This window comes from Cryptomeria japonica, chromosome 6, assembly GCF_030272615.1.
Source record: "Cryptomeria japonica chromosome 6, Sugi_1.0, whole genome shotgun sequence".
Taxonomy (NCBI): domain Eukaryota; kingdom Viridiplantae; phylum Streptophyta; class Pinopsida; order Cupressales; family Cupressaceae; genus Cryptomeria; species Cryptomeria japonica.
The window spans coordinates 12,932,169-12,945,547 of NC_081410.1; the positions used below are offsets into that span (position 1 = coordinate 12,932,169).

Consider the following 13,379-nt stretch of genomic DNA (forward strand, 5'->3'; position numbering starts at 1 on the left):
GGCCTCTCTTCAATTTAGATTGTCAAATATGGCCAAATTTAACAAAAAAATTATTATCTGTACACATCTATGGCCTTCTTTCAATTAAGACTGTAAAATATGGCCAAATCTAATAAAAATGGGCCACAGACCTTCGATTTCCAGGCCTAACATGTGTGCACCTATACATTTATAGCCTTTCTTCAATTAGAGTTAGATTATGAATACGGCCAAAACTAACATAAATAGGCCACAGACTGTCAATTTCAAGGCTTCATGTCTATGCACTTACATACGTGTTTCCACCCACATATGTGCTTGTACTAGAGCCATTGACATGGAAGCATTGTAATGGAGAAAAATGCCTACCCTAACACTTTGTTTGGATTCACTTACATATGTACACATATGATATATTTATGTTGTAAAATGCATACCTAGCAAATTTCCCCTTTGTTTAGGTTTTATTTGACCAGTCTTGTGCAAAGTTGGGGTTCATTCCCATAGCTTTTACCTGTCCTTATCCACATATTTAGCCCCTACCTTATTCCTTCTATCACATAATCCAATATATTCTTCTAGACCACACATGTATCACACTCATTCTCATATCTACCTCAATCTAGGTGTTATTTAGCTGGATCTGACTGTTTATCTACTGGGGTAATTTCTATGGTTGTGGGTTCAACCCCATTCTCGTGGATTTGATCCTTGCCCTTTACAAAATCCAAATTCAAATTCTAGCTGACTGCTGCCCTTTAGTTGCCTGCCCTGGGTAGATTTAAGTCCAGTACACATTTTGTGAAATTTGATGTTATGTGCTAGTGTTTAAAGGCATTCATTATACATTCTTTCATCATCCAGAATCTGTACTCTTTCATTCTAGAGCATTAAAGGAACTATCAATATTGAAACATTTAGACTCGGTGAACCAAAAAGAATAGTGAATCTGCATAATGATTCTAGGGTGCTTGCCTGCTACCCTTGATCTTTGTACACACACTTCTGGGGGTTAACGTTGCACAATACATCTCCTTGTGACATGAATACAGCCCCTTAAAGGTATTCTATATGCTGACAGTCCTTAGAGTAGGTAGAAGAAGCGTAGACAAAACAGGTGAGCATAAGAGCAGGAGCAGACATTGTGTACAGTCAAATCCAGAACTAGGGGATAGATCTGCAAATGCAGACTCCAACCCAAATAGCAGACAGACTCAGCACAGAATCTGTGGAGCCTTACTGAAAAAGAGGTCACATTTTCAAGGCAGAAACATAGCAGATTCCAGAATATTTATCAAAGTTATACATTAAAGAGTTAACTACCTTTGTTTTCTTATTTACTTTCCATACATTAGTATTTATTGGTTTGGAAGATGCGAGTCCACAGAAACCCACCATAATTAATCGAGGTTAATCATGCTTACTTGTACACATTTCATTGGATTAACTTAGATTAACACTGAGGAATGTTTATTAAATCTACATATTATTATTATATAGTGAGTAAATGTATTATTATTAACAAAGGTTGCATTATTAATTTTTTTCATTTTTGTATACATTATACTCTTTGTGATCATTCAGTCCACTATCTTCTATTTCTCTCTTTCTAATTTTACTGTTTAACCTGGTTCCTTGTGTGTCTCTCCTCGTTTGGTGTGCAACATCTTCCCACCCCACTTACCCTCCTCAAACCAACTCTTTTTAGCCACCATAGATCTGCAATAGTCTATCTTTCTACTCCATGAGCTTTCTATCATCCTGATGATGGATCATAGTTCATACCAAAGAAGCATTAATCCTTTGGGGAATTATTGGCAAAACAAAAGTATAAGATTTTTTGAAAAAATCGGGAAAAAATCGGATTTAAAAAAGGTAAAAAATTATAGAAAAGGAGACAGAATACTTTCTTTTTAAATTTAAGGGCATTTCCATAGCACAAAGATGTAGGTAGGTTGCCAAATTGGAATCAGAATCAGAATCGGGGTAAGTGGGTACAATACATCGGTATGCCAAATTGTTTTGGAGGAACTCGGTCAAAAAAACATATTAAAAAATAAATATATTTTTAAAATTAAATATAATATAAATTAAATATATATTAAAAATGAAATGATATACATTATAAATTAAAAAATAAATATTATTATATTTACATTTATTAATGGTCTATAAAGATACAAATTTTTAATTTATAATTTTTAAATTATTTATATTTGTAATTTACAATTTTATTAAATTATATAATTATTTTATATAGTTTAATAAATGACACACTAATATAATATATACTAATTTTAATTTACAAATTATTTTATATTTATTAATTATATATTAAAAATTAAATAATATACATTATAAATTAAAAATAAATATTATTATATTTACATTTATTAATGGTCTATAAAGATACGAATTTTTAATTTTTAATTTTTAAATTATTTATATTTCTAATTTACAGTTTTATTAAATTATATGATTATTTTATATAGTTTAATAAATGACACTAATATAATATATAATAATTTTAATTTACAAATTATTTTATAATGTTAATTATTAAACTATTTTTAATTATATATTAAACATATAGTAAACAAGAGCTGTGAGGCAGCATGAGTCCCTGCCATTAGCTAAAAACTTGTAAACTATAGTTCTTTGCCAATACAGCTTGACTGTATTGGCACAAGCAGATGGTTTAACTTTCTACATATCCCTGTCTCAATAATTTGGAAAAATATTGTGAAATATTGTAACCTTTGTTATATTTTTCATTCTCTGCTTTATGTAGGCTTTCCTGGTGGAAGAACTGAATTCTAAACTCAGTTGCTTATGAAAAAGCATCGTGTCAATAATTTAAATGCAAAAGGCATGTGACAAAACACATAATAGAGCAAAGAAATACAATTGTTTAATAAAGTCATATGCATCACCCGAATGGGTTCACTTTAAATGAAAGACATTTTACATCAAACCTAGCACTCACGGAGGATTTGTTAGATACCAGAGGATATGCAATCCTTAACAAAATAAATAAATAATTGAAGATGACTCGAACAACCTTTTTAAATATTATAAGAAGTTTAAATATCAGTCGGAAGCAGAAACTTTGAGAATGGTGTGGAATTATATCTACAATGCACCCAAGCCCCATAAGTCCAGTGGATCTGATATCAAACTATATATATACTCTTTTCAGTCTCATTGCTTCCTTGAAAATACATCAACTTGGTAACAAAAGTTCATACTGAGTACCAATATGCAGGAAATATGAACCATGATAGATTTCTTTTATAGATTTCAATTAGTTAAAGTTTCACAAGGTTTGTCAATTTGTACTCCTATCATAATACGTAAATTTAACCAGTTAGCTCTATCACACATCCTTTATGCCACATTTTGAAACCAAATAGTAGAGAATTGGGTTTATTTGATCCTCATAAGCATTATACTGATATAAGGGACTTTTAAAAATTCAGAATGTGAAAAAAAAGTAAAAAACTAGAGCGAATATATTGCATCTAACTTTTAAAAAATAGTGCACACAATTCATCTAGATACAATTATATCTTAGCTCGGTTGAAGATAAATAATACCCATTTGACAGAGAGCAACGAACTGTAGAAATCATACACTCCAGATGAGCAAACAGAAAAAGAAACATAAGATCATTCTAAGTTAGACTACATTGCAGAAATTAAGTCATTGAAGGTTAAAATATCATTAAAGACAGTAAATTGGCTAAATTTTTTAGCAATATCAGTGAACTATTTCCCACTCTTCTAGACTCAGCAATTGAAACATGCAACAGTCATGAAAGAGGTATCGAAATTATTATGTGAAATATTTTTGTATTTGAAACAAATTTTCAAGTGTAGCAGTTCAGCTGGAAAAGTTTAATGTTTACAAAAACTAAAACACTATATGTATGCAAATGGGATTGTAATCTATTCAATTGTTGCAGCATTGAGTTGTTGATTGTTGTCGGCTTCTATATTCAAATTTCTGCAAAATTAGACATTGACAAGTATGAGTTGATTGTTGTCGGTTTTTATATTCAAATTCCAGCAAAATTAGACATTGAGAAGTATGAATTCATCAGTAAGAAATAATGGATTTATAGCTAAAGCATGAAAAATATCATTTGCAGAAAATTTGTCTTGGTAAAATAGCAGAAGTATAAGTGATAAATATTCATTTGTATTCTAATTCATGTTTATATATAGTTTTATAATCTTCTATTTATTTGTAAAATTTTAGATTATGATCTCTGTATAAAAGGTAAGTTGTTGACGAGTTTCAGAAATCAGTTCGAAATATCAGGAATTGTTGAAGAGCTTAAAATGATATTCTCATACTTATGGAGTTTGAAGCAATGTTTAATTTCATAAACATAAATTTTGTCCTGTTGAAGTTCGGGTCTGAAAATCAAATATATTTGACATAGCAATTTTGATATCCCTATTTTATGACTTGCTGAAAAGCATATCTCTATAATTGTTTAAGAGTAAAAACTGCATTGTATATTAGAAAATAAAAGGCAAATTGCTACACTTCTGTTTCAATTTGAAATGTTTATAGCTTTGACCATTTAATTTGTCTATGCATTAAAATTCATATACATTATGAAATGCTCGAGTCTCAACGATTTTGAACACCATGATACTATTATCAAGTAATTTGTTTACAAAATCAGAGTCCTTTCCCTGCTCATCAATGAACTTCTCTACAGTTAAATGCAAAGGTTGCCTAACAAGGATTTGATGGATATAATGGTTTAGTTAAAATTTTGATGCATCTTACTGTTTTTCAAATAGCTTGACTTAGATATTGCTGAAAGTAAAATGATAGAATCAGAATGCTGTGCAGGAAACACAACATAAAACAGTTAAAACATACCTAATTACTTTTGCTTCTGATATTTTCTCCTACTTCAGATCTTTCTGTACCTTTGCATTCAATGGCTTGAGAGAACCTAATCCAAAAATCAGTAGTTCAGAAAATATTGAAAAAAAATAACATGAAACTAAAGCAAATTAAAAGCCCTTTTTAAGAAAATTTGAAAAAAAAAAGATTTTACTGTTGACCAATTTCAAGTCTTTGCAGCAGCTGAAGAACAAATCAGGGAAATAGCTTGAAAACCTTGAGCAAATTCTCTGGCAAACTGGAACACGGAAAAATTCTTGATCCAAGAAATGTATAGTAGGCGAGTTTTATCAATGTCACGAAAATTAAAACTGCAGCACTGCAGCTGGCATTATGTCTTTAGATTTTTGCTCTTCATTCATTGTTGATTTTTTTTAATCAATTTTTTTCTTAAAACCCCCAGTCCTATAATATAATTTCAGAAACAATTGACAACTGATATTTGCTAGAACAATAATAACTGGTTGTAACCTTCCAAGAACCAGTTTTCAAAATTACTATAAAATGGCAATTTCAAACCCTAATGGATATAATGATGTTTATTTTCCATAATAATTATGTCAAATAAGGAGGAATGCAGTGCAACTTAGGAATGAATTGTTAGGGTACGGGTTGAAAGCCCATGGGTATCTTGAATATTTCTCTCATACTGTATGGTTTTGTCTTCATGGAGCTAGTTTTTGCTAATTTAGCTGGTTCTTGGGGAAAAAATGCATGCTTTGTATGGAAAAGTGTTTCTCTTTCCTGCAAGACTATCTAGATTGTTATTGTACTATATTTTGATATATTGTGTCTTGGTAAGCTTTATCTAAGTAAGGGTGAGGGATATATATATATGATATGAATCATTTTTTTCACAATAAGGTTTTTTCAATTGTAACAAAATGTCAAGCCATAATCTACAAAGCCTATGACTAATGGACGGTAACCATTCTATAGTTCATAAACATACGAGAATAAGCCTAATTTGTAACCTTCATAATGAGATTTTTACTTTCCTCTTGAACTTTTATCATTGAAACTCCTTAGTGAAAACTAATAATGTTGTTAAGACTTCTAATACAAGTTAATCCATTTGTAAGCACTAAAAAATTGATGAGTTAATAAGCATTTGGTTCATCTTTCAACTCTAGATTTAAGTGCTATTGTGGATCATTAATTCAACTTCAGCAAGCAATCTAGTAAATTTCAATGAAACAAAGATGTTGTACAAAGTAAACAGAGAGGTTGTAAAGAGAAAATTCAAAAGTACAGTTGCATAATTGAGAAAGAGATTTTGATGATCCTCTAGGAAGCCACTGACTAGCCACCAGATACACAATCATATGCAACATTAAACATAATTTTTAAATTCATCATATCAAACAGTTTTATTAGAAAAGCATGCAACAAACTCTTTTGATGGCATTCTTATTGTAAGACATGCATACCAATGCCTAAGAGATATCATCGAAAAGCACATGGAATTGATTGCATTTGTGCATCAATGTAAGTTCTATCCACAAAACCAAATGAATATTAATGCCATAATAAACACTTCCTAAGGTACAAATACCTGAAAGCAAATAAAATATTTTTGTTTTTGAGTGACTTTTGAAAGTTTATTGTTTCTTGTGACACTTCTGGTAAAATATGAATAGATTGAAGTTTACCAACATCTTTCTTAAGCCAGTGAACTTAAATATTATGCAGATTGTCCTAGAAGACTCCTACAAAAATGAAATGTTATATCATTTGATAGCAATGTAGGAAACAGAGTGACTAACTGTATTTAGGAGAAGTTACAAATTGTGGAATGCAATCAGTACAGGATACCCAATGCAGAGGGTGAGAAGGATACAAAAAGTTTTCAGAAAATGAGATATAATATTTTTGGTCTAGCCAGTATAAATTTGTTAATTGTCTCAAGAAATTGGATATAGGGATTCATGGTGAGAGTAAAAAGATCAGACTTAAGATTATTATCTTTGCAAGAATGACATTGCATAGAATATAAGCTAAGTCTTTTTTAAAATGCTTATCAACATATGTTCAATAAATGGTAATGCAAGAGGGTAGTGATAGCAGTAGTAGAGTGACATATAAGAAGAATAAAACATGCGTACAATTGATCTAGATGGGTCAAGGGGTCAAATCAGTTGTTTAACCAATGAAATAAAGCATAATTATTTTCAACTCCATTTTAATATAACTACAGGTAAAGCTTTCCAACCACAGTATACCTTTAAGGGAATTGATTACTAAAAATGAGCATTGTGGGCTGCAGTCAGGTTAGCTGTTGTTGCCAGCGTTCAATACAATAATCTTATTCAATGAGATGATCTATCACTGTTTCAAGTGGTCAAACAATTTACAGAAACCTACATGCTTTCAAATTCAAATTGCTAGAAGGTGATTAATAAGTGTACTTGTTTACCCATTTACACAAGTCTGTAATTATTGGAGACTTTTTTTCTTTTTCTTTTGTATGCTTCCCCATTTTGTACAATGAGCATTGCGGGTTGCGACCCGATTAGCCGCTATATCCACCATACAAAGAAAATCATATTCAATGAGTTGCTCTTTCGCTCTTTCACTTTTTGCCATGTGAAAGCACATACTTCAGATTACAGATTTCCAATAATTGAGCATATGTAGATTAGTCTTCAGGGAGATTGTGTGTGCAGAATATGCACAGTGTGTCGGGTACCAAAATTTAAAGCTGTTAGTTCACTGTCATGCAAAATCTGCTCCAAACTTGCAGCCCTTAGTAAGTAGCAAATTGAAACGCTTCAAGAGTAGTGTGCATTATTGAACAGTTCGTCAAGCACAAGGGTTTGTCCCACTAGTCTAGTCAAGCGTTCATAAAAGTTATACTTTTCAATGCTTTCTTATTTTAAAGGTACCTCATATGGACCTATACTAACCATACAAAAATTAACAGCATAGCATCGTTGAGATCATGCCATACACTACAAAGTTTAAGTTTCCAAGAACATGTATTATATTGTAGCCAGAGTTCTCCAAACAGTTGACAGAAATTGAAAGCCAATTTTTCTATATCTATAGAGTCATAGACTATAGACATAATCAGCCATTGTAACCCTCCTCTAATGTATAGTTGGTGTCTCAACTTAATGACCATTTACAGTTGGGATTTGCAATGATAGAGATTTTGCAAATAGGGTTTGTGTTGGCTTTACTTTTCTATTAATAAAATGTAGTTTTATTGTAAAGCCATGCCAAAGAACTTAGAGGAATGCACAGAAGCTAAGATAGGAACAATTTACAAAAAGTTAAACTTGCTACTGTTGTCTCTGATCTCTATTAGTGACCAACGGTTTCTTTCAATCAAAACGAGATCCCTGTTTTCTGTTCAGCAAGAGAATGGTAGAGGGCACAACAATTAAAATTGGATTTTTTTAAACCCTAAAATGAATTAAATCTTGTACTCAATAAAGATTTAGCAAATAGGGTTTGTGGTGGCTTTACCTTTCTATTAATAAAATGTAGTTTTATTGTAAAACCAAGTCAAAGAGAAAAGTAGAGAACCTAACATAGGAACAATTCACAAACACTTACTCTCTATCGTTGTTTTGTCCAGCTGACTGCGTGCAGAATTATTACTTATTTTTCTACCCAGGTGACTGCTGCAGAATTATTACTTATTTTTTATTATAGGATTCATTGCCAGTGAAAATACTCTGACCTCTGTGAGTGACTGGTACTTTCAATGAAGAGGGGATCTCTATTATCTGAGCTTTATGGTCTGTGGTCTTTACAATATAGCTACAAGCTGACATTTGAAGCTTATTTGTAGAGTTTATCTGGAAGCTTCCATGATAGGCATGTATGTTGGCATGTGGTTTTGTTGGTTGGGAACATGTATCTGGCAGGACAGGGTTCTTTATTTATTTGGAAGCTTCAATGGTGGTCACTTATGTGGCCATGTGGCTTTGTTGGTTACGAATTCCGAGAGCCATACAAAGTAATGGGTTTTGACGAGTCTGACATTGTTTGAGCTAGTGAGTGATGGTATACTCCGACATTGTAATATGGATCATGTACAACAAAATATATAGTGTGAATCTAATCATGGAGTTGCGGGTGGTCCTTATGGGGGTAAACCGAGAACCCGCAAGATTAGCCTGACCTTTGGTGGCCTGTCATATTATACTTATGCTGATGAGCTGAGCTGAAGCCGGTCAGGTCTTACTGGGACTAAGAAATCTTTCTCACTCAGGAGAGAGATGAAGTGAAACTTGAAACAAAGGGAAGGTAATAAGGGACAGAACTTTAGAATTTTGGGAATTTAATTAAATGACTCTGAAATGCACTGAATCAGAGATTGTTTCCATTGAGCGCAACCTCTGTGGTTATGTTTATCCAGATTTCAGTCATTTTCAACTCTAATAGGAAAGCGATAGAAAGTTGCAAACCCTAGATGAAATTTCAAAAACTAACAAAAAAATATTCCTGCAATTTGGAAAGTAAATCATACCTACCTAAATGCAGTTTCAGAACCGCCAAAAAAATCTAGGAATTTGGGAAGCAAATAATACCTAAATGTCAGCCCGCTGAAAATACTCTGGCCTCTGTTACTGATTAATGCTTCCAGTCAAGATGAAATTCCTTTGTTACTGATTAATGCTTCCAATCAAGATTAAATTCATCTTCTCTGTGCAGCACAAAAATAGTAAAATAGTAGTGTACACAATGAAAATAAGTTTCTTTAAACCTAAAAATTAATGAAATCTGTACAGCATTCCAGAAGTAAGTACTGATTATAATTAAATCTGCATCAATTCATTTATTTTAAATCTCCTGCCTTGCAATCACCATGAGTCAGTGACGACAGATGCCAACTCTCCATAATAAATGCCTCATTTAGTTGAAGTTAGCCAAAAACATTACAAAGTTAAATTTCTATATTTTCTTTATTAAAAATCATTTAAACCACCAGCAAAATTCTATCAGCCAATTGTATTTCAAATTCATTTTTTAAAAAAATCTAAAAAATAATAATATCAAAAGAATCATGTTTTAAACTTTAATATTACAGATTTTTTCCATGATTTGATTAGCAAAATTATATATGAAAAGTGACATGAAAACATTAGTTCCCTGCTTAAGGCAGGGACTAATAATAATATAAATGAATGTAAGGATTGTCGCTTATAATTTTTTTTATAAATATATAAAGTTTATAATCCCCCAAATTAGATGTCATAGTTTTAATTTAGAGTTCAGATTTTAATTTGAAGTTCTCGATAATATAAAGTTTTCAAAAATAAGGAAACCACGGAAAGCTTATTCTCGTATTTCTCGAGCTTTATCAGTTGCAGAAACGTTATTTCCGATTTTTTATTTATAATTCCCAGGTGAAACAGCGAGACAAGGTGAGGCTCTTATTCAGAATGCAAACAAAAATATTTAAGATTTCAATTTTCAGCGATACAGAAAGTCATTAAGGTTTTGCAGAGGTCAAAACGTCCGGCAAAAAATTTAAGGACAAAAATTTCGAACCCTATGCAAACTATACCCAGAATCGGTCTATTTTCACAGGTGATTTTTAGGGTTTATGTCATTTTTTCAGCCGAGCAGATATTTCGCAATTTTTAAATGTAGAGTTATACCTGCAATTAATCGGCCAAAGTCGTTGACTGATAGTCAACAATTTTTTGGCCTGACTTTGGGAAAAAATCGGCATTTCTGACGATTTGCGATTATTCACGATTAATCGCGACTCAATGCCAACTTTTGCTTCTTTGGTTCATACAGTGTGATCCGAAACGTTATGCAAAAAACACACAATCTAAACCAGAAACAACAACAATATCTATTATGGATTGTAAAAAACTAATATCTTTAATGTTTATTTTCATTTACAATGTGTATGTATATATAAACACACACACATATATATGTATGTATGTATGTTTATATGTATATGTATGTATATGTATGTATATGTATGTATGTATGTATATATATATATGTGTGTGTGTGTGTGTGTGCACACACACACACACATCTAGGTAAGAATATATGTACATATACTTGTACTGGTGAAACTTGTACCCATGCTAATACCCATTTAGTTTTGGGCCGATTTTGATGGAATGTCTCAATACAATGGCCTTTATTGAATATATATATATATATATATATATATATATATATATATATATATATATATATATATATATATATATATATATATATATACTTGTAATTGTGAAACTTGTATACCCATGCTAATTCCCATTTAGTTTTGGGCCGATTTTGATGGAATGTCTTGATATGATGGCCTTTACTGAATGATCTCAAATAAGTGAACAATATATATATATATATATATATATATACTTGTAATTGTGAAACTTGTATACCCATGCTAATTCCCATTTAGTTTTGGGCCGATTTTGATGGAATGTCTTGATATGATGGCCTTTACTGAATGATCTCAAATAAGTGAACAATGTCAGGTGTAGATCCATTACCAAGGGCTTGGAGGGCATTCATAAGAGCCTGTTGTGTGCATCTCTGTGTGTGTGTGTGTGTGTGTGAGAGAGAGAGAGAGAGAGAGAGAGAGAGAGAGAATATTTACAAAATCGACTCGTTGAAAAGACTTTTTGGAAGCTTTCAGGCAAATATGATTGGCAGGTGTAACGCCGAATTACACTGTATATATGTGTGTGAGAGAGATTTTGTTGTTATAATTTCTCTGGTAGACATGTATGCAAAAAATGGCAACATAGAAAAGGCACATGAACTTTTTGACAGAATGCCTCAAAGAGATGTCAACTCATGGAACACAATAATTGCAGGATATGCACAAAATGGATTTGTTGAAACTTTCAAGCAAATGCAATTGGCAGGTGTAAAACTAAATTCCACTGTATTTGTGTATTTTATATATATGTATATGGATGTGTATATATATGTATGTATGCATACATATTTATCTATGTAGATAGATAGATCTATCTATCTGTATATGTATGTATGCATGTATACCCACATATATCTATCTATCTATATATGTATGTATGTATATGCACATGCATGCACATAATATCAGATTTTGTAGTTGCAATTGCCTTGGTAGATATGTATGCAAAAATTGAAGCATAGAGAAGGCACATCAACTGGTTGACTGAATGCCAGAAATAGATGTCATCTCATGGAGGGAAATGATTGCAAGATATTCACAAAGTGCATTCGTTGAAAAGGCTTTAGAAACTTTCAAGTAAATGCAATATTCACACACACACAATTGTAACTACAGAATCTGACGTGTGTACACATACATATAAATGGATATATATACATATGTGTGTACACATACATATAAATGGATATATATACATATGTGTATATATACATACATATGTATATGTATATTCCTATCCATTTATATGTATGTGTACACACACACGTCAGATGCTGAGTTTAATTGTCTACAAATTGGAAGGATAGACAAGGCACATGAAGTGTTTGACAGAATGCCTCCAAAATATGTCATCTCATGAAATATCCCTTTCTAGAACATTTCTAATTTTTGCCCTAAAACAATAATCGTCAATGATAATTCTGAAAATAGATCAGCTAATTATGATTTTTTAATAATATTCAGATCAATAATTTATAACATAATTCTGAAAATAAATCATATCTTGATTTTCTGCTATAATTCTCCTTTGAACTGTGATGATTTCCTCTTGTATGCCTACTCTGAAATTGCTTTCAGATCTGCCTGGATCAGAGGTTTTCGTCCCTAACTCAGCAATGGCAAGTAAAGGTTTTTGTGCTTAATTCTTAAGAGAATTTAAGGGATTTCGTCCTTAAAACTCTTAGTTTACCCTGGAGGATTTTTGCCCTCTTTGGCTGTAGTTCATTGGTAGACAGTCTTAATATTTATTCCCCAATTGATTGATTGACTGATGTCCTCTTGTCAAGGAAATTATCACCCTTCTGTATCTTATTTTTGGGGGAGTCACAACTTTTCATATTTGAATGAGTTACAAACCTTCCTATTCAAACGCTGCCCTTTGATAACTTCAATTCATTTTTAATTTAATTCTCATGAAAGGGCTCTTATTTATTTATTTATTACAAGGGCACCATTTTAATTGCCTAGACTATGTTTTAACTTTTAAGTGGCGACCTGCTATCTTTAGCGAAGCATGACATCTCATGGAATGCAATTGTTGAAGGATATGTACAAAATGGATTTGCCAAAAAGGCTTTAGAAACTTCTGAGCTAACACAATTTGTAGGTATAAAGCCCTGATTTCACAATACGTACATGTATGTATGTAATGGTGAAATTTCTCATTTAGTTTTGGGTTCCATTTTGATGGAACGTGTTAATACATTGGCATTCACCAAAGGAAGCTCTAATAATTGGACAATGTGAGGTGTAGATTCATTCTCGAGAGCTTGGAGTGCATGTAAGAATAGTTATTTGATTCACTTCAGGCAATTCATAA

The 13,379-nt window shown here is 31.8% G+C and overlaps 1 long non-coding RNA gene across 1 annotated transcript; it reads right to left on the bottom strand.

Moving 5' to 3' along the window:
• Positions 1-3,103: 3,103 nt before the first annotated feature.
• Positions 3,104-9,756, bottom strand: LOC131855897 (uncharacterized). Its single transcript, XR_009358136.1, has 3 exons — positions 9,447-9,756; positions 4,879-5,161; positions 3,104-3,984 (listed from the first exon to the last, which is right to left on the bottom strand). It is a non-coding gene; the product is annotated as an uncharacterized LOC131855897 (long non-coding RNA).
• Positions 9,757-13,379: the final 3,623 nt, after the last annotated feature.